This window comes from Polyodon spathula, chromosome 4 (genome assembly GCF_017654505.1).
Source record: "Polyodon spathula isolate WHYD16114869_AA chromosome 4, ASM1765450v1, whole genome shotgun sequence".
NCBI lineage: Eukaryota > Metazoa > Chordata > Actinopteri > Acipenseriformes > Polyodontidae > Polyodon > Polyodon spathula.
This window is the reverse complement of record NC_054537.1, coordinates 3,604,110-3,623,873: the sequence shown is the minus strand read 5'-3', so window position 1 is coordinate 3,623,873 and position 19,764 is coordinate 3,604,110. Positions and strand designations below refer to the sequence as shown.

The 19,764-nt window shown below is 38.8% G+C and overlaps 1 protein-coding gene across 4 annotated transcripts in view; it reads right to left on the bottom strand.

Moving 5' to 3' along the window:
- LOC121314066 (dnaJ homolog subfamily B member 6-like) overlaps positions 1-13,606 on the bottom strand; it is a 43,509-nt gene extending 29,903 nt beyond the window's left edge. The window contains exon 1 of one of the 4 annotated variants that reach the window (XM_041246884.1): positions 13,437-13,606. The gene's annotated coding sequence lies outside the window, so the exon portion shown is untranslated. The remainder of the gene's footprint in view (positions 1-13,436) is intronic. The other 3 variants (XM_041246883.1, XM_041246885.1, XM_041246886.1) reach the window with 3 other exon arrangements.
- Positions 13,607-19,764: the final 6,158 nt, after the last annotated feature.

Sequence of the window (19,764 nt, the reverse complement as noted above, 5' to 3'; positions counted from 1 at the left end):
TTGTGAAATGCTTCCAGCTCCATCGCTGCCAGCACAGACTTGTTTCCATGCAGTTTAAAATCAAGTTGAGGTTTGTGAAGAACACTTTGAAACCACATCACCCAATGCCTTGAGGGAGCATTCTCTTAGACAGTTTAAACTGGTTTTAATAATATGCTCCAAAAAAAAAACAACACACTAACCCTTACACAAATTCGTAAAACTCTACTATTTGACAATACTGTAGGTGTAATGTTTTCATAGCTCTCACTAGTGATTCAGACATGAAATTGCAGTACTGTATCTAGAGAACATGTACTGGTACCGCCACTAACTTTACATCACTCCTTATCCTCAAAACATATCTAGTCCCTTCATATGGCTCTCAACTGCATCTTTAACCAATTGACATACCCATTTTGATAGCTCATAATGCCCACAATCCAAACATACCCATTTTGATAGGTCACAATGCCCACAATCCAAACATACCCATTTTTGAATCTGACGAACAAACCAACTTGACAATTTGCATATTTTTTAGAAGGTCATAACGCAGGAACGTAACTGACCTAAAGAATTGCTGTTTTTGATTAGCAGTTACAGGACCTTGATGAACACCTAAATTTAAATGAGGAGGTTTGACGTGGACCAATCAATATCACCACAATGTTTTTCTCTTTTTTTTTTTACAGTATGTGCCAGTTACAGCAGTAAACAAGAGCCGTGCCAGCACTGTGTGATCCACGGCCGTTACAAAGTTAGTGTTATCGTGGCTCTGCACTCATTCAAGCTTAAACTACCTACCGTCACTGCCTTAATAGTAGCCCCTTAGCATATACTTGTCCACTCAACATACTGTGCAGTGATGCTGTCCTGGATAGGTCATGGGGACGAAAGCACTTGGGTCTATAAATTCAAAATAATTTGGTAATATACAGATATTACAGTATATCCCACACCCTGAAATGCCTTAATGCGCTTATAAAATGGGTCAATTAACTAAATAAAAAAAAAAAGTAAAAACATGCTTTAATTAACAAAAAAGTCATTTTTATTAAATATCCTTCCTCCTCTAACCTAAAAAAAATATACCCAACTTTTATTTATTTTTTTTTTTAAATAAACACTGCTTTAAATAAACAAGCAGCACTGTTTATTGATGTTAAATTGAACACTGCCATTGAAATTGCAGCTTTGGAGATTTACTGGCCTTTTGTTAAGATGTTCATTCTGAACAGTAGGTGGAGCTCCAGCAAGCGATTTCAAGCAACGTCACATAGTCCTCCTTTGCCACATCTGGCCAGATCAAAGCAAACCTCTCTCACGAGCAGTGTCGGGTGAGCGCTGGGGAAGATTTTATTTATTTATTTACTTATTTATTTTTAAATCATCCTTTGTGATCCGATAGTAGTGAGTGACTGGAGGTATCCGTGCCAGATTTGCGGTACCGTTTCCAGTGGCAACAAAGATGTTTGCATTTTGAAATACTCGGGCAGTGGCATAAAAAAAAGACACCTGATGCCCAGACAGTGGACTTGAGTGTTTTTTTTTTTTTCTTTTCTATGTGCAGAAGCTGTGCTTCGGTAAGCTCAATGCCTAGCAGCATTACTTTTTTTCCAACCACTTGAGTGTTGGTGTCTGATTCAGACTCATTGAGTTTGGGTTCCCAAAAGATCAAAACTGATATACCTCGTCAGTCACATTTACTGCCAATTTAAATATGGCTACCGTTTTTTTCAAAACGATATTAAAATGCGATTAGTCATGTTTATTAATATACATTTAAATATGGCTACTGTTTGTTTTTTTTTGTTTGTTTTGTTTTCAAACTTCTAGTGGTGTATGGATATCTACAAGTTTTTCTTTTTGAAAAAAGTTTTAACACATGGGAATATGTTGTAATATTCACACCACCATGTGACCTGTTTAGACAAATCAGGAGAGAGTATTTAAGACCCATTTTATTTATTTTTTTTTTTTCCTTCAAATTCATGGTTTGACCCGGATTATAAACACAATAAGCCCTTCATGGTATCCGTATACATTCAATACACTGGTGTTGGGTTTAGTTCCCTTTCAGTTTCTACAGTATAAACCAATCGCTCAATTTCAGTACTTTTTATTTCATTTAAGAAATCATGTTTACAGTTTACTTAGTTTTGAAATTTGAGTTAACACTTAAAAAAAATAAAATAGCATGTGTATTTTAAAAGGGAAAATGTATCACCCCATTTTACACTAGTATAAATGTACATTGTGTCACTGCTTTTTAAAAATACACTGTTTTAATGTGTGTCACTTGAGATATTTCATCATCTTTCACAATTTTTTTTTTTTTTTTTTTTTTTTTTTTTAATGGTTTTGTATATAAGTTGTTATTTTATCTGGAACGTGCTTGGAGTCGACACATCAAGAAAGACACTATATAAGAAAGACTGATGGACTGACTTCTTTTCGTTTCCAGACTGAAGAATGGACAGAGATTCTCGTACTCAGGATCTGCCTCTACCTGCCAGTCTGGCACAGTATCAGGGCTTCACTCCACTAACTTACAGCACATAGGCAGTTCTACACTCTTTACAGATGCCTCAGGTTTCAGAATCCAAAGTTGTCAGGATCTTTCAAACACTTTACTGCTAGTACCTAAATGGGAAGCCATGAGTATACAGCTCTCTTCAGATTTAAATATACTGGCTATATTTTACACTTTACTCCCAATGTATCTCAGTACCAAATCTAATGATTAAAATGCTGCTAAATATCTCACTATACAATCTACAGGAACTCCTTTCCCAGCTTTGAGCTGGATCTCCACAGGATATTAAAACACACCAGTGAAACAGTAACTGGAACAATAACGCTGCGTCCATTAAACCCTAATATGATTCCGGGGTTTGCGAAATACTGACATGGTAAGAGGACACAAGGAAGTGTACCAAATACTGTAGGAGACAAACATGGGTTTCTGTAAACATGTACACTAAACAGAAACAACCGAGCTGTTCAAACAGTCTTAGTCTGTGTTTGTTATAAAGCATGCCCTTACAGTGCAAACAAGAAGATGTGCACCGATATTGCAACAAAGTGATTCAGAACATGCACAGTGATGCATTACACACCAATAAGAAGAAATATCCCTTGGTAAAAACACCGACTTCGCATTGCAAAGATTTTTTACTCCAACGTGCATGTTTACAGTGATAAATTACACTGGTAATAAGAGATCTCCCTTTGTAAAAATATTGACTTCCCAGTACACATTTTTTTCAACACAGTTGATACATGTTGACGTTCAGTACTGTAGAAGATTTGATGCCTAAACAAAAAAAATCACTGTTTAAAAGAATATTGGGGATTATTAAAAATACATCCATAAAATGAATTGATTAATAAAAACCCAAACAACCCATACAATTGTGCACCAGGCTTAGCTTATCCTGTTTTGTTATTTTTATCTACTTGACGCTTCAGTGCTCTTTCCAGTTTGTGGTGTCTGTTCTGATTTGCACTGACCTCCCTGAGTAGCACTGATGCCCTCATTTTCTGCAGAACACAATGCTGGATTTCACCACGTGTGTGTGTGTGTGAAGTGACACTGCTCTTAACGGATAGACTTCTCCTTCTGCCCTCTCACTTACCTTAACTGATAATTAACTGTAACAGACATCCTTTGCGCAGCCAAATGATCACTTGTGAACAGCACAATACAGCACAAACAAACCATGTTCCCAGCCCAGCAACACCTCAGAGCTGAACTCCATGCCCTCCCCTCCCCTTTAATATCAACAGATTAATGTCAGCAGCATCCGTTGTGACCTTTTGGATAGGATTCTCTCTTTCTAAAGAAAATACAGTACCTGGTCTCAATCGATACAAAAGACGCAAGCTTGAGAAATGGTAGAAGTTCTGGATCTGTACATGCTTATTATAGTACCATTTAAATGTAAGCAATAAACCAGTGATGTCTGAACAAACCCATTTTAGGAGACTGAAAATGATGGGGACAGTCCCAGTTGAATAATTCTGTAAATAAAGAGCGTGACTCACGAGGCAACAGAAACGGCATTAGATTAGTCTCTGGCCCAGAGCATCCCATCAATAAACTGCTCATGTTTAACAGTGGCTGCGATCTCTCTTTTCTATCGATCATGAAAGGCTGAGGCTAATTCAGCCAGCATCGAAGAAGAACTTTATATTCTTTACATACCCAACAAGACGTCAGTGATGAGATTAAAGTAGCTTCTACAGGCTGAAGAGGGCTTCTTCATAGCTTTGCAACAAATACACATTCTAGAACAGAGCATGTACTGTACATTCTAGAACAGTGAAAAAAGAAACCATGGAAACTAAAATGAATACTCAGTCACTTCCTGCATTTTCCTTGCAGATCTCTGTACAGTAACTGACATTAGTGTAAAGACGGTAACGTAAAAACGCCCATTGTAAGTGAACAATACACAAGGCAATTAAAGGTTTTAAAAAAAAAAAAAAAAAAAGTAAATTGATGGCACCCTCTCTGTTGGAAGCTGGTCTTTTGTCTTTCAATGTAGCCAAATAATTGACAACACCTAATTTTTTCAATGCCAGATATAGGTGTGGCATGTACAGTATGGGCTTTTGGGGGAACTTCACATTTTCATTTGGAATGTTCATGTCTGGAAGTTTCGCCAGCTCATGCAGTTAAACTTTGTAATTCACCTAAGAGTGCACCAAACAGGAACTATTGAGAACAGATACTCAAAAGACTACAAGCATGACTACGGTGTGGACATTTCTTGCTCTATATCATACAGTAGCACAGGTACAGGGTGTGGCACAGGGTTCGCAGAAGTAGTCACAGACAGTTAGCATGTGCCAAGCACAGTAGATGACAACACTACAGATCAGGATATACAGGTCATGTATTCCAGTCTGATGTCTAATAAAAGATCATTAAATGGGTGGAGCTTTCATTCATTCCAATCATCACATTTATTCAAAGCTTTGCTTATGCATCCCCATACACTCCTCTAATCCGATAATTCACGCAATGGTGATGAATCATTTCTCCCTAAAACAAAGTAAATTACAAAACGGTTAAGATAAGTTGAAAAATGGCATTGGAAGATCTTTAGTTTGTCATGTCTATCGATGATGAGATCATTCTAATAGGTTCTATACTGCAACAATGTACCATAATATAATGTATCAGAGTTTCAGAATAGAAATCTTGATGTTAACAGCCAAAAGATCTGATTATCCAGCAGGCAGCTACAGCAGCACGTTTACTGTAGGTTGTTCATGTTAATCTTGGGCATCTATAAACCATTCTTTTGGATTTACAGCACTCACTGCAAAGTTATGGGAAAGCTTTTTGAATTGTCAGTAATTTTTTTTTAAGCTTTAGTATTAGGATACTGTAGAAATATTGCACAAATTTACTAACACACTAAAAGCTTTATGAATACAGCCCCACCTTTGTCCCCACTAAACAATGTGTGTGCTGTTACTGCAGTTTCAATGTGATGTGCTTATTCAGCAACATCAGGTGATCAAAACTGCAGCTTGAATTTCAGAACACAGATGTCACAGGGTTAATTTCCTATTCATAATCAAATAAGTATCTGAAACAGCAGCTTGCTGTCAGCAGTTAACTGCATTGTTTCAGTCATGCCTTTCCAACATCCTGTTTTTGGTTTTTCTGCCTTGTCTAGAAATTAGGCAGTGCCACAATCACAGCCCCGCCCCCCTACAATCCAGCTCTCACACATCAGAAAAATTCAGATAAATAAAAAAAAAACACACTCACTGGAATGTTATTACTAGTGCTGGCACAAATACCCAAATCATTTTTGTTGTACATTTATTTGAAGGCAAAAAAAACATATCCGTGTGTGCCAGAAATGACTCAAGATATAGGAGTTACACAGCATTTATAGTCACTGATTTACACCAAGAGTTTTTACTCTGCCATTGTGGGCACAATCTGGCTCGGTGAATCAATGTAATCTAAACAAGAAAGATAACAGAAAATACCACTTTCATTTATTTTTTACAGACAAGGATTGGAGTCGATTTGTAATGTCTCTTTAATCAAACAAAGTTCTTCTGTGAGACGAGTGTTCCTCAGATTGAGAGTGCCTTGGCATTGGCAAGCAACTAATTGGGGAGACTGGAGAGAGCAAAAAGCTTATTAACTCCACAGCGCAGAAGTGGATTTCACCCGATTACACAGATTTACCTGTCATGCACCCACACAACAGGCCTGTTTAAAAATAAGATATTAACAGTCTCTGTGCTTGCCCAGTCAATGTGCAAGTTCGCTGTGGAGATGACAGGTTCAAATTCAAAACACCAACACAGAATACGCCAGCTGATGCTATAACCTTTAAATGACACCAAACAAAGCTGACAAGCACTGATCCAAATCAGTGTGTTTATGCATGTCACTCACTTCCTAGTGGGGCTTCCTGTCTGTAGCACTATTGCACTGGATAATGTCTGCTGCAGAGACAGTGCTAACCCAATAAAATCACAAACATCACACGATCTACAAATCTCCACAGCACATGCGCTGGGAAATGCTTTTAAACAGCAGATGGTGTTACAGTACTCTGCAGTGCGATTCAACTGAAAGGACAAGCACTTGATCAATTCAAAGTCTGAAGGACCTTGGTCTGAGAGAGCTTACACAGGGCTCTACAGTACATTGGTTCAGAGGCACAAAAGCACAATATACACGAGCAGACAGGTGGAATTCTGCCACTGGTTAATCACACCACAAACAAACACAAAACCCCATTAGCGCAAGAAAATGTAGGCTCAACGATGTACAAAACAAAGTTAAAACATGCATGCTCCTTCTGATATGAAAAACTCTCGCCACAACATTTTATTACTAGCGCTGGATCAATATCCAAAACAAATCACGTCTGTGTCCTGCAGAAACAACAACTGATCACAGTGAGTTTGTGTTTGCTATACAAATCAGGTACACCACTCCAAAATATCTCACGTTTTCCAGCACCAGCCCAACTTGCAAAATAAATGTCTTGTACACAGAGACAGACAGATCTGTACATCTCTATCTATATTGTTTGTCAAATCTAGCATATACATTGAAACATGTTTCTACAAAAATGATCAGGACCCTTTCAATCAGCTGGTGACCATTCCCGCTGCATGGTCAATGGAGGAAAGCCTCACTGCACTGAGTGGTGCTGCGCTTCTAGCTGCTCTGAAACGGTGAAAGAAGGGAAAGCACAGGAACAGAGTCGTGTGGACTGGAGCAGAGAGTAGAGGACCATCGCTTTAAATGAGCCGCGCTTCAGTTACTGCAGTTTGTTGGTATGGATCCAGACACTCGAGGAGCTGACACGACAACGCGTCAGCATACATGCCAATAAAACAACCGATTGCAAGATTCCAAACCACGCCATCTCCTGTACAAGTCCCCATCTTGCATAGTCACATGATCAATGGCTTGGAGTCTCTCCTAATTGGCTAAAGGCAAAATATTTCTCAAAGTAGAACCCTGGTCTAGTGCTGGAAATACGGAGACATCCAGAAAACATGAGGAAACATGTTTCCTTGTGTATGCTGGGCTTTAGATGTCAAGGAAAAATTTCACACACAAATCGGTTTACATTTCTCTTTTAAAACGTCAGTGTTTGTGTGTATATATACATACATACATACATATATATATATACACACACACACATACACATACACACACACACACACACACACACACATATATATATATATATATATATATATATATATATATATATATATATATATATATACACACACGTACACATTATATATTATATATATATATATAAAAACCACATTCAGCCCTTCATCTGCTTTGAAAAACAGCTGCAACAAAAAACACTCCCAGCTCAGACAGCTGCTGCTAGCCGCACTGGTATAGAAGGAGCTTGTTATTGAAGAGTGTGTTTAAATGACATACGTTTGCCAGCTTGTCACAACAGGGGTCCTACAGTCCCTGACTAGGTCTCTGCATCAGTAAATGATACTGCATATCTTCCTCACACCTGTAGGCCTGCACAAGAAGCCATGCTGAATGTTCGACTGTACAGCAGCCGGGCACTGCTCTCCCATTGCTTCCGATGGAAGTTAGCCATTCTGTTCTACCTCAGTATCGGAAAAGGCGACACCGTGATACCTGCTCTGAAACCACTGCTTACTGAAATCTTCACAGGGATGCTGAAGTCCTGCTCTCATAACTTTAAAAAGGTGTAGTATAACCCAATAGTGAGAAGGACATTGTTGTGGCATTGTGCTCCTCTGTAATAATGAAACTCCCTCATTCAAACAATGTGTTGGCACTGGGCTTGCATTATAACTAGGTTTGCTACTATTCCATTTTTATTTCTTTTGCCAAACAGACGATTAATATAAACGTTTACTTTTTAAAGAATTTACCGTTTTTTTCAATCTTTATGTTACTGGAGCAAGGCAGACTGGCCCGCTTCATCCTGCCGCAGACACTTCAGATCAGGGTATTGTGCACAATACTCATTAAGTGTTTTCCTCTTGTGCCCCATTTTCAAATCAAACTACTAACTGTCACCGTATATACCTATAATATATAAAGCTTACCTACACCTAAACCCGCTAATTTCAAAGTAGGCGCTTTGAATGACAGGCGCTGTAGCTGGCAAATGAAAGTGTACAGTCGGTCCGATGACTGACAGTCATTTAAACGAATTGGAGCATTCTAGCGCTGCTTCAGCCAAAGAGATCTGTCAGGACAGGATGAAATGACCGACGGTGAAACTACTCTAGCCTGAGTTGACTGACAGTGACCCCCAGCCATTCAGAGTAGAACGGAGATAGGACAGACAGCAAGTATAAAAACTACACAAACTAGAGATGATTTCTTAAATTATTATTTTTGGTAAGAAAAAAATAGCAAGTGGTTTTACCGATATTTATCCTATATAAATATACATATACATTTATTTCAGTCAAACTCATATTTTTGGGGAATTCGACGTTTAACGTGCTTTACTGATTACAAATCAAAAAGTAGCAAGCCAAATTATAACCTTGTAACACTCCACAGCATTGTCAGTCTCACTACATCTCGCTAGTCTCCACAGAATGGAACTCTGCAACCACACACAAGCACTCCCTTCGTGAATTAAGCAACAACTTAACTACATTAGACAAAAGTGCTATTTTATTGAATTTTTTTTTGTAGTTGCCCATTAATGGTCATGATAAGGATGTGAGAAGAATGGAAAACCCAGCTGCATCACTTGACATGATCTCAAAGGTCTGGTTTACTAATATTATTTTAATGGTGTAGCTTTAAGACCAGTGCTGTGGATGTGTCTGAACTGCAATCATGCAATTTGTTCAAATAATCTACGTTTTTATTTATTATTATTTATTTATTATTATTATATATTTTTTACAGAACATAATACACTGGTATGTGTTTAGTTTATTGTACAGTATGTATTTGCATATGTTAATCAATACATTAAAAAAACCATGACAAATCTGTTTCATAGATTACTGTAAATACACTAAAATAAGCAAAACGTAAATAAAGTAATAAAAAAATTGTTTTTGGAAACAATGCAAACACCCCATCTTATTTCAGAGGAGTGCTGTGTATCCCATCTACTGTTAAATGAACAGACTGCATGTCATTGAAGCCTCAGTCTTTACAGATCAGTGTAATTTATGTAAAAATAGCTCAGTGAACTGGAGTGCTGTGAACCTACAAATAAAACACACCAGACAAGTTAAACTTGCTCAGTCTTCACTATTCCAACAGTCCTGTACAAGTTATTTTCATTAAAAAACACTGAAAACATACACAATTAGTTATATTATGGTTGTCTGTTTGCAGTTACTCAGCACTGAAAGAGATGAGATATAACTCCCAATCCCACCACTGAAGTCAAAGAGCCATCAGTGGATGCTAGGAAGGCATGCCTGCAACTGTCATGTGAACTAACAAGGCGTCTAGACAGTGAGGTGACCCAGTCCCTGATGAATTTGCTATTCCCAAACCTACAGAGGAGACAACTAACATGAAATCTCCAGAGAAGAGCAGCAACCGCACGCCTCCCCCAGCACAGCCCCGACTGCATGCCTTTGGATCCAATAAAATCCGTCAGTGATTTTTACAAACGTTAACAGTTGGTTTCAGAGACCCAGTTTAGAACTCAGATTAACACTACAACAGGTAATCAAAGATTAGTACTAAAATGGGTCTTGCTAACTAGATGGTATGTACAGTAGGTAAACCCATTTGATCAGACATCTGCAGTCTATATTTGAGCTCTGCTCGGGCCTAAATTTAAAACCCGATCAGAACTGACCAAACAAATCTAAACCCGACCCCTTTCAAATAATGGCACACTGACCCTCTCTGACGTGCACGCTAGAAATTTAGTCCTTGCCACTCAAGGCAGCGCTCCACGCATGCATTTTTAGAAAAGCAGGAAGTGAGTTTTAGGAAGCATAATCCACTCACCGATAACACACTGACCCGACCGGACATGACCAGAGACAGAACTATAATATACAAACTACACCCGACCTAACCCAAACCCATCGCTTACTGCTGGGTTCCGTCGGGACAGGCTGGGTAGCAAGGCTCTAGTCTATATAACTAATTTCCAGCTAATTGAAAAACAATAATAATTCAAATAAAACAGATACTTGGAATCTGAAACACAGTACCCCACGATGCGCTTCTCCTCTTGCACTGTGCTGTTTACTTGAGATGTCTTCATTAGAGAAGCATCTTATAAAGCAGTGGAACTCAACTGGGAATCCATTCCAGTGCCAGTACTTTGTTCCAACCACATCCCTAAATTAATTAATGGAGTAGAACAGAGCCTTCGTCCACCCTGGTCTTTAACTGTTTCATTAAATCCAGGTGTTTAAATGAGGAATCATACAAGCAGTGGAACATGGATTTGAATAGAATGGAGAGAGAGCCACAGCAATCAGTATCACCAAGAGGATTCTATTTCCGGCTTAAATACAGCAGTGTACATACTGTGCAGTCAAAGCTCATTTCAAAACCAGCTCGCAAAAACCTTGCTGTGTAAATTTTATATATATGTATATTTGTAAGCTTGTCTGATATACTACAGGTTATCTGCTCTAGCACAGCAACCACTTTGAACTCCATTATTGGATTTCTTAATTAAGATCAAACAAAACCTAAAAACGTAATATTTCAGCAGGATTCATACTGTATGCTGCTTACACCAGCCTACATTTCCATATGTACTTCAAATGAAGTGCTGTTTCTAGTGTAAGTACATTGAACATACACTTCTGCCTGGTTTACTTAGCCCTTCGTCTATGACATGTGATGCTTGCGTCAGATAATCTCTTCTTTCTATCAACAATGAACTGAAATTGTCACAGGCTAGCTTATAAGTAATATCAACTCTCCCAGCATATCGAGTGTCTGATTCAGTAGGATCACATTTACTGTGTGTACAATAAAATAATAAACTTCCCACACACCCTTCCTTAAACACACTATGCTGACCTGTGATGGTATTGAAGAGTGCCCATTACTCCATTTATTTTATTTCTTAGGAAGGCAAAAAATCCTGTGGTGATAAATATTAAACATCTAATGTAAACTGTAAATAGCTCTGATTTGTGTTTGCTTCCAAAGCTGTGCCACACCTTGAACATGTAATTTATAAAACTACCCCTGTTTAATTAACACTGTCCCAGAATCCTTGGGAGCCCGGTTTATTAAACCCAAACCGGCGCCACCAGAAATTGTTCATATATGAACGATGATATAATGGTGACGTTAGACACCCATTTTAAACCTTTTTAAACAACCACTGGCTACTTACCAAATGACTGTCATCTCCAAAGACCTAAACAACCAATCAAGGTGCTTTTATATACTTTAAAAACAAAAAAGTCTGATACAGAAAGCCACACTAGTGAGTTTTAGTTTTTTGTTTGTTGTCTCCGCGATTACAAGTTCAAGTTTACCAGAAATCATAGTAAATCATCCTAAATGTTCATAAACCAAAAAATACATTAACAAGATATTAACTGTAGTGCAATATTCATAGGATAAACTTCAGGGGTGACTAATCAAAATGCATAGACACCTTTTATGATGTGCAGCATTTCAGTATCTTAGGGTTCTGTTTGCTGACTGTATATTATACCATGACTGTAAAGTGCAGCATGACCGGAGAGCACACTAAACTGCTTTACATAACCGAGATTTTGAATGATTTATTTATATATACACACCCACACACATACATCGTTATATACATACACAGTCATATATACACCTGTCAAACAAGTTGGTGTAAAATCTAAAGTAGACACGGTATTTATAAAACTCTTTCTGATCCTAGTTTGAGGCTACCACTGATAATTTTAAATTAAAAAAAAGTAGGGTATCACTAAATTACACCTATGAGGACATGTCTAAAGAAATGTATTTGCGTGCATTTTAACCATTATTTGTCCTGATACACAAGCCGGAAGTCAGGTTACCGGTATGTCAGTCAGAGCTCAGCAGCAGATTACCCTGCAGAGTTTCAGTTTGTAGCACTGCATCAGGCTGGAGTCCACGCATTCCCAGACCCTGCAGGTCACTGCCGTGTGCGCACACAGCTCACATAACAAGGGCTCTTCTTGTCGTTGTTTTGTTTTGACTGCCTACAATTAAACTGACCCCAACCAAAAAACAACAAAACATTTGGTCCTACTATCAGAGGCAAGTCTAAACGAATGTGTGTAAATTAAAGCAAATTACAGTCAACCGTTAAATGATGTCGGCCAACTCAACAATGAGTCTCGTCTACCACCACACTTTACAATGTCAAACAGCACCCAACCGACTCTGTACCCCCCCTCGCCCCCCATGTACACACCATGTGATCTCCGCTGTCGTTACACCCAGGCAACAAAGGAGTGTGTTCGTGTGCTTGTGTTTACTTGAAGTATGACGGCCGCTGTCTAATAAAGGGATAGGCGAAATTCCAGAAATGTCTACAAACAAATGCACCATCACCGTTCATGTGTAACGACATTTCCTTTCCACTGCCAATGGCACGAACTGACGTGACCAAAATAAATAAATTTAAAAAATTACAAAAAGAATGGCGTTTTTCTTTTCAGCGCTAACAATTACATTCTCTTGTGGAAGCTAAAATGTGTCATTTAAATAACATACAATGTAATCATTCCACCGGCTGGTGTTACACACTACTGCACCCAGTACACAGCTCGGACACGACACTGGCAGCACAGCAGCGATGCAGCGATGCAGCTGAACCTCACAATGCTGGCAATGCATCCACTTCTTATACTGACACTGTGGCAGCTGCTGCCTTGCCAGATCTATCCCCCCGACACTACTGCCCTTCAACAAGCAGGTAAGAGCCGGCGGGCTCCGTGTGTGTAACTCCGCTCACCTCCTGACCCGCTAGATACCGTGGCGTGCGGTGTCGGTGTCCTTCCCCTCTGGTTCCGATCCTGCTCTCTTTTTTTCGGCACTGGTATTAATGTTTCTCCTCTGAGCCTCCGGACACTCCAGCTGGCTTCGTTTCTAAGGGTTCAGACGTCACTTCCCCCTCCACCACGAGCAGATGGGGGAGGGGAAATGTTCTGGAAATTACCAGAAAACCGCCAGGGGCTGGCGCTGTAGAGCTGACCTGGAGGAATTCCGCGGGCAAGCAGCACTCTCCAACCGGCTTCACAGTGAGGGCAGGCTCTTTGTGTAGGGATGCACATCACTCATTGAGAAACAGCGACACCGACTCATGCTGGTGAAGACTTGTAATTGCACTGCAAGTGCTGTTCTCGGGGCTCGATAAATGCAGCAGTAGATCGAAAGATATATTAGTGTTCACTCGTTATATACAGTTTACATTTATCCGAAGACCCTACACATTGATAACATGCCCGTATTATATATGACAGCAGAGCTTTTAAAATTATGTTGACACGCTAATTAAGCAATTACCATAAATCTTATACACTGGAGAAAAAAAACCTTAAAGACAAAACACACGTTTTGGTATTGTTTTACTACGTAGAAATAATTATGAAGTTTTAAAACCACAGATACCTTCAAATTATTAATACATTGTAACATCATACATAACACTGCCTCGCTAGGTTATTGTATAGTATGACTCGAACACCAATCATGAAGTCGGTATTTGTTTGACCGCGTTGCCATAGTAAATGCACGGCGCTGATAAAAACATGAATTCACAGTGTGAAATACTGTAAGGAAAATAAAATGCCAATAGCAGATTGTTATGACCGGTTAATGCTGCGGTCTCATTTAAGCCTGCTGTGTAATATGGTTAAGAATTGTAAGAGATAATAATCTTAGAGTCCCATCTTAATTTTCTATATCCACAATAGGAATCTTGTAATGGCAAAACAGCGACACCTGGTGGATAGATAGGTGAAACTACATGCAAATAATTAATTTCAGCACTGGAGGTCAGTATTGCACTTTGTATAGATATTTTTTTCTGCGGTAGTAGAGCCCATTTGGCCAAACAAAATTAATCCAAAAATTCAAATTAATGTTGGATTGCATAAAAAATCTGTATAGTCTTAGAGTAACTAAAAATCACAGAGAGTAACAATATGCAAAGTGTATTTTACATTATTCTAGAGGTGCTTGAATATGCAGATGATGATAACCTTAAGACAATTATGCATTTTGTTATATTATAGTTTTTGTTACTGTTTCAATAATAATATTGCATTTTACAAATACAACATAATATCAAAATGTCTAATTAGTGCACAGCCCAAGCACACAGCAGCCTGTCTAAAGCCAGGATTAGTGCTTAAACTGTATTACTTAATAAAGGGCAGACACCACAAATGTTATATTTCACAAAAGATGGCACAGTAATAATTGGTAGATGCAGTGCCTGTGTAATTATTATTGCGGGACTGGACACTCCTCATGGTTTAGCGTCTTCATTGATGAGCTTAATCAGACCAGAGTACCAGTGATTACGTCATCTTACATTTATTGCATTTCATTTTTAAGTATGGATATTGTAATGTTACTCAGATAACTTTAATGACATGTTACTGGTTTAATAGACTGTCTTGTAAAAAATGTCACCTTCAAGCCTGAGCTGGACTGTCCTCATCATGACACCAGACGCCTTGCTACTCAAGCTGCAGAGCAGAATGCGCTGATGTGCTGACATAATCAAAACCAATGTTTGTTTTAAATAGGTTACATTTTTATTTGCATTTCTGTGCAGCCCACAGATAATTGAACAAACATAGCTTCCATCTTTACCCACGAGCCCAGAGAACAGCCGTGACACATGTGCGGACAGCGAGGTCAATGTCTGTTAACCATTAGGACATACTGACCAGACACCCTCCATCAAGACATATTGACCAGACACCCACCATCAAGACATACTGACCAGACACCCTCCATCAAGACATACTGACCAGACACCCACCATCAAGACATACTGACCAGACACCCGCCATCAAGACATTGACCAGACACCCTCCATCAAGACATACTGACCAGACACCTGCCATCAAGACATACTGACCAGACACCTGCCATCAAGACATACTGACCAGACACCCTCCATCAAGACATACTGACCAGACACCCACCATCAAGACATCCGCCATCAAGACATACTGACCAGACACCCGCCATCAAGACATACTGACCACACATCCACTGAAAGGATACCTGTTGTTCTTGTTTTCAATGGTCTTTAAGCCTGATATCTGTTATTAGCTGTTGTCTAAATTCCTATTTCAGGTTTTTCACTCCATCTTATTCGTATGACACAGCATCCACAGTGTTTAGAATTCACATCCAAGCCTTGTATTTAATGTGTTTGCATTGTTTTTTACTGTTTGTATTTAATGTACTATGCCCTGTATTTCACTTAATGTTTCATGTATTGTTCCTCACTATCTTGTAAAGCGCTTTGTGATGGTGGTCCACTATGAAAGGCATTATATAAAATAAATATTGATTGATCTGTCGACCTGTAAGAAAATGAAAATAGCTCAATAAAAAAACTGGTTCGAGCTCTTTGCTAGAGTCAGTGATACATTGAAACAGGTACTGCACATCTCTGTATGCAAAGCTTTCAGGAGACTTATTTTAATGGCATGTTTCCAAGGATTCACTTTTAAAAATACCTTGAGTTGTAACTTATTCATAGTTAAACATAACATTTATGAACAGGAGGACAAAAAGAATAGAACTTTGTCAAGCTGGGTCTCAAAGGATTCAAGTGTTTCTGCCTCAACAACACGATCAGGGTGCCTATTTCATCCCCTCACACTGTGAAGAAGTGTCTCCTTCCCTCTGTCCCAAGTGATATCTCCACTTCTTTTCCCTCTGTCCTCTGGTCCTGGGTTCTGTACTGAAGGTTGTGTTCCACAATTATACGTCACGTTTGTACTGGTTTCATGTGAAGTAAAACTATATATTTCTGTACAGTACGTTGTTAATGCTCTTCATTTCTCACAATTATTTCATTAACACGCAGTGTTGTATTTTTTTTTAAACGTTTAAATATTCTTCACTACCTCACAGATATAATATATAATGATTCATGTGCAGAAACATTAAAGTCTGCACAGCCACATTCCATTATAAAGTAATAGGCTTAAATAAATCACTTTGTAATTGAGGCTCATCATTCATATCTAGTGGTCAAGTCAATTTTTAAGACCTAATTACCTTAGCGAGTTTCTTCAAGAAAATGATACAGCACACATGGGCTTGACTAATGGAGATGAGAAGACCCTTGGTTAAAAGTGCTGCAGATGGAAATCAGCAAAGGAAAAAAAAAAACTTTCATGGCAGCAGATGAATCTTTTAAACCATCTACAGTATACAATTCCAGTTTTTAAATTCACCTGATACACTACTTTAAAACACTTATCACTCAAAAACATTTTCACACTGGCACCTTCGTGAGAGCACATACATGGAAATCATCTATTCACGGTTTTGCTGGCTTTGAAATGACATGCCAGTTCTGTGTAATTCTGAGGAACTAAAGGGATGATGTGATGCAATAGAGGTAAAGTAGTGGGTTTTGAAGCATAATCTATGAACCACTGGTAGAACTAAAAGGTATACCAAAAGAAACCACGTCAATTGTTTCAGAAATAAGGTGTTGTTCCGGTGATGGAGATATGCTTCAGAGATAAAAAGGTGTTGTTCTGGAGACATGCTTCAGAGATAAGAAGGCGTTGTTCTGCTGATGGAGATATGCTTCAGAGATAAGGTGTTATTCTGATGATGGAGATATGCTTCAGAGACAAAGTGTTGTTCTGGTGATGGAGATATGCTTCAGAGATAAGGTGGTGTTGTTCTGGTGATATGCTTCAAAGATAAGGTGTCGTTCTGGTGATATGGTTCAGAGATAAGTTTATATGGGGCCAGTTTTACAAAGTACCACTATCACCGAGCTAGCAAGCTATCTTATCTTTACCTGATTAAAAAAAAATGTTATATATATATAATATATATATATATATATATATATATATATATATATATATATATATATATATATATATATATATATATACACACACACACACACACAGTACTGTGCAAAAGTAGAAGAAAAATCTAAATCAAATCCATATTTGGTGTGACCACCCTTTGCCTTCAAAACAGCATCAATTCTTCTAGGTACACTTGCACAAAGTCAGGGATTTTGTAGGCATATAGTCAGGTGTATGATTAAACAATTATACCAAACAGGTGCTAATGATCATCAATTCAATACGTAGGTTGAAACACAATCATGAAAACTGAAAACTGGGTGAGGAACAGCCAAACTCAGCTAACAAAGTGAGGTTGCTGAAGGCAGTTTACTGTCAAAAGTCATACACCATGGCATGACTGAGCACAGCAACAAGACAGAAGGTAGTTATACTGCATCAGTAAGGTCTCTCCCAGGCAGAAATTTCAAGGCAGACAGGGGTTTCCAGATGTGCTGTCCAAGCTCTTTTGAAGAAGCACAAAGAAACGGGCAACGTTCAGGACCGTAGAAGCAGTGGTCAGCCAAGGAAACTTATGGCAGCAAATGAAAGATACATCATGCTTACTTCCCTTCGCAATCGGAAGATGTCCAGCAATGCCATCAGCTCAGAATTGGCAGAAAACAGTTGGACCCTGGTACACCCATCTACTGTCCGGAGAAGTCTGGTCAGAAGTGGCCTTCATGGAAGACTTGCGGCCAAAAAGCCATACCTCCGAAGTGGAAACAAGGCCAAGAGACTCAACTATGCACGAAAACACAGGAACTGGGGTGCAGAAAAATGGCAGCAGGTGCTCTGAACTGACGAGTCAAAATTTGAAATATTTGGCTGTAGCAGAAGGCAGTTTGTTTGCCGAAGGGCTGGAAAGCAGTACATGAATGAGTGTCTGCAGGCAACAGTGAAGCATGGTGGAGGATCCTTGCAAGTTTGGGGCTGCATTTCTGCAAATGGAGTTGGGGATTTGGTCAGAATTAATGGTCTCCTCAATAATGAGAAGTACAGGCAGATACTTATCCATCGTGCAATACCATCAGGGAGGCATCTGATTGGCCCCAAATTTATTCTGCAGCATGACAACGACCCCAAACATACAGAAAAAGTCATTAAGAACTATCTTCAGCGTAAAGAAGAACAAGGAGCCCTGGAAGTGATGGTATGGCCCCCACAGAGCCCTAATCTCAACATCATCAAAGTCTGTCTGGGATTACATGAAGAGAGAGAAGCAACTGAGGCTGCCTAAATCGACAGAAGAACTGTGGTTAGTTCTCCGAGATGTTTGGGCCAACCTACCTGCAGAGTTCCTTCAAAAACTGTGTGCAAGTGTACCTAGAAGAATTGATGCTGTTTTGAAGGCAAAGTGTGGTCACACCAAATATTGATTTGATGTAGATTTTTCTTCTGTTCACTTTGCATTTTGTTAATTGATAAATATAAACTGTTAACATGTCTATTTTTGAAAGCATTCTTACTTTACAGCATTTTTTCACACCTGCCTAAAACTTTAGCACAGTACTGTATATTAGATATATGCATGTGTGTGTTTATATATATATATATATATATATATATATATATATATATATATATATATAAACACACACATGCATTTAAGATAGAACGTTATTTAATACAAATCCACTCAGCAAGTCTATATGATGAAAATGATGGATAAATGTGTTATTTTCTTATTTTTTTATGGAAGTGAATTGGATTAGCAGACTGCTACCCAGAAGTGCTTTGTGAAACTAGCCCTTGGTCTTCAGTTTGGAACTCATCTTTTGTATTCTCCATGATAATTTCCAACAAATGTATCAGGATGTCAGTGGACTACAGTAACCAGCCCAACATCTTCAAGAGCGCTTGTTTTTAAAAGGCCAGTAACTGTCTCAATTGTCCATGCATGCAATAATTGAATTAACATTTGACAAGCGGTTCCTAAGATACAGCCCTCCACAGCTTTGCATATCTTGCATTGCGAACATTTTGGTGCACAGTAGCTGTCTATGCACGACTAAGCAACAATAACACTGAATTGTGAGATCGCAGTGGAAAAGTCGGCGTTATGGCAAATGGCAGCAATTTTATTTTCAGATAAAAGCAATATCCAGCATTCTCCCATCACCAACAATTGTTAGCCTGTGGTGCAGAGGCGATCCTTTCTACTGCCCGTGGCAGATTCTCAACAGATGGCTACAGACAAGCCCTACCAGGGCA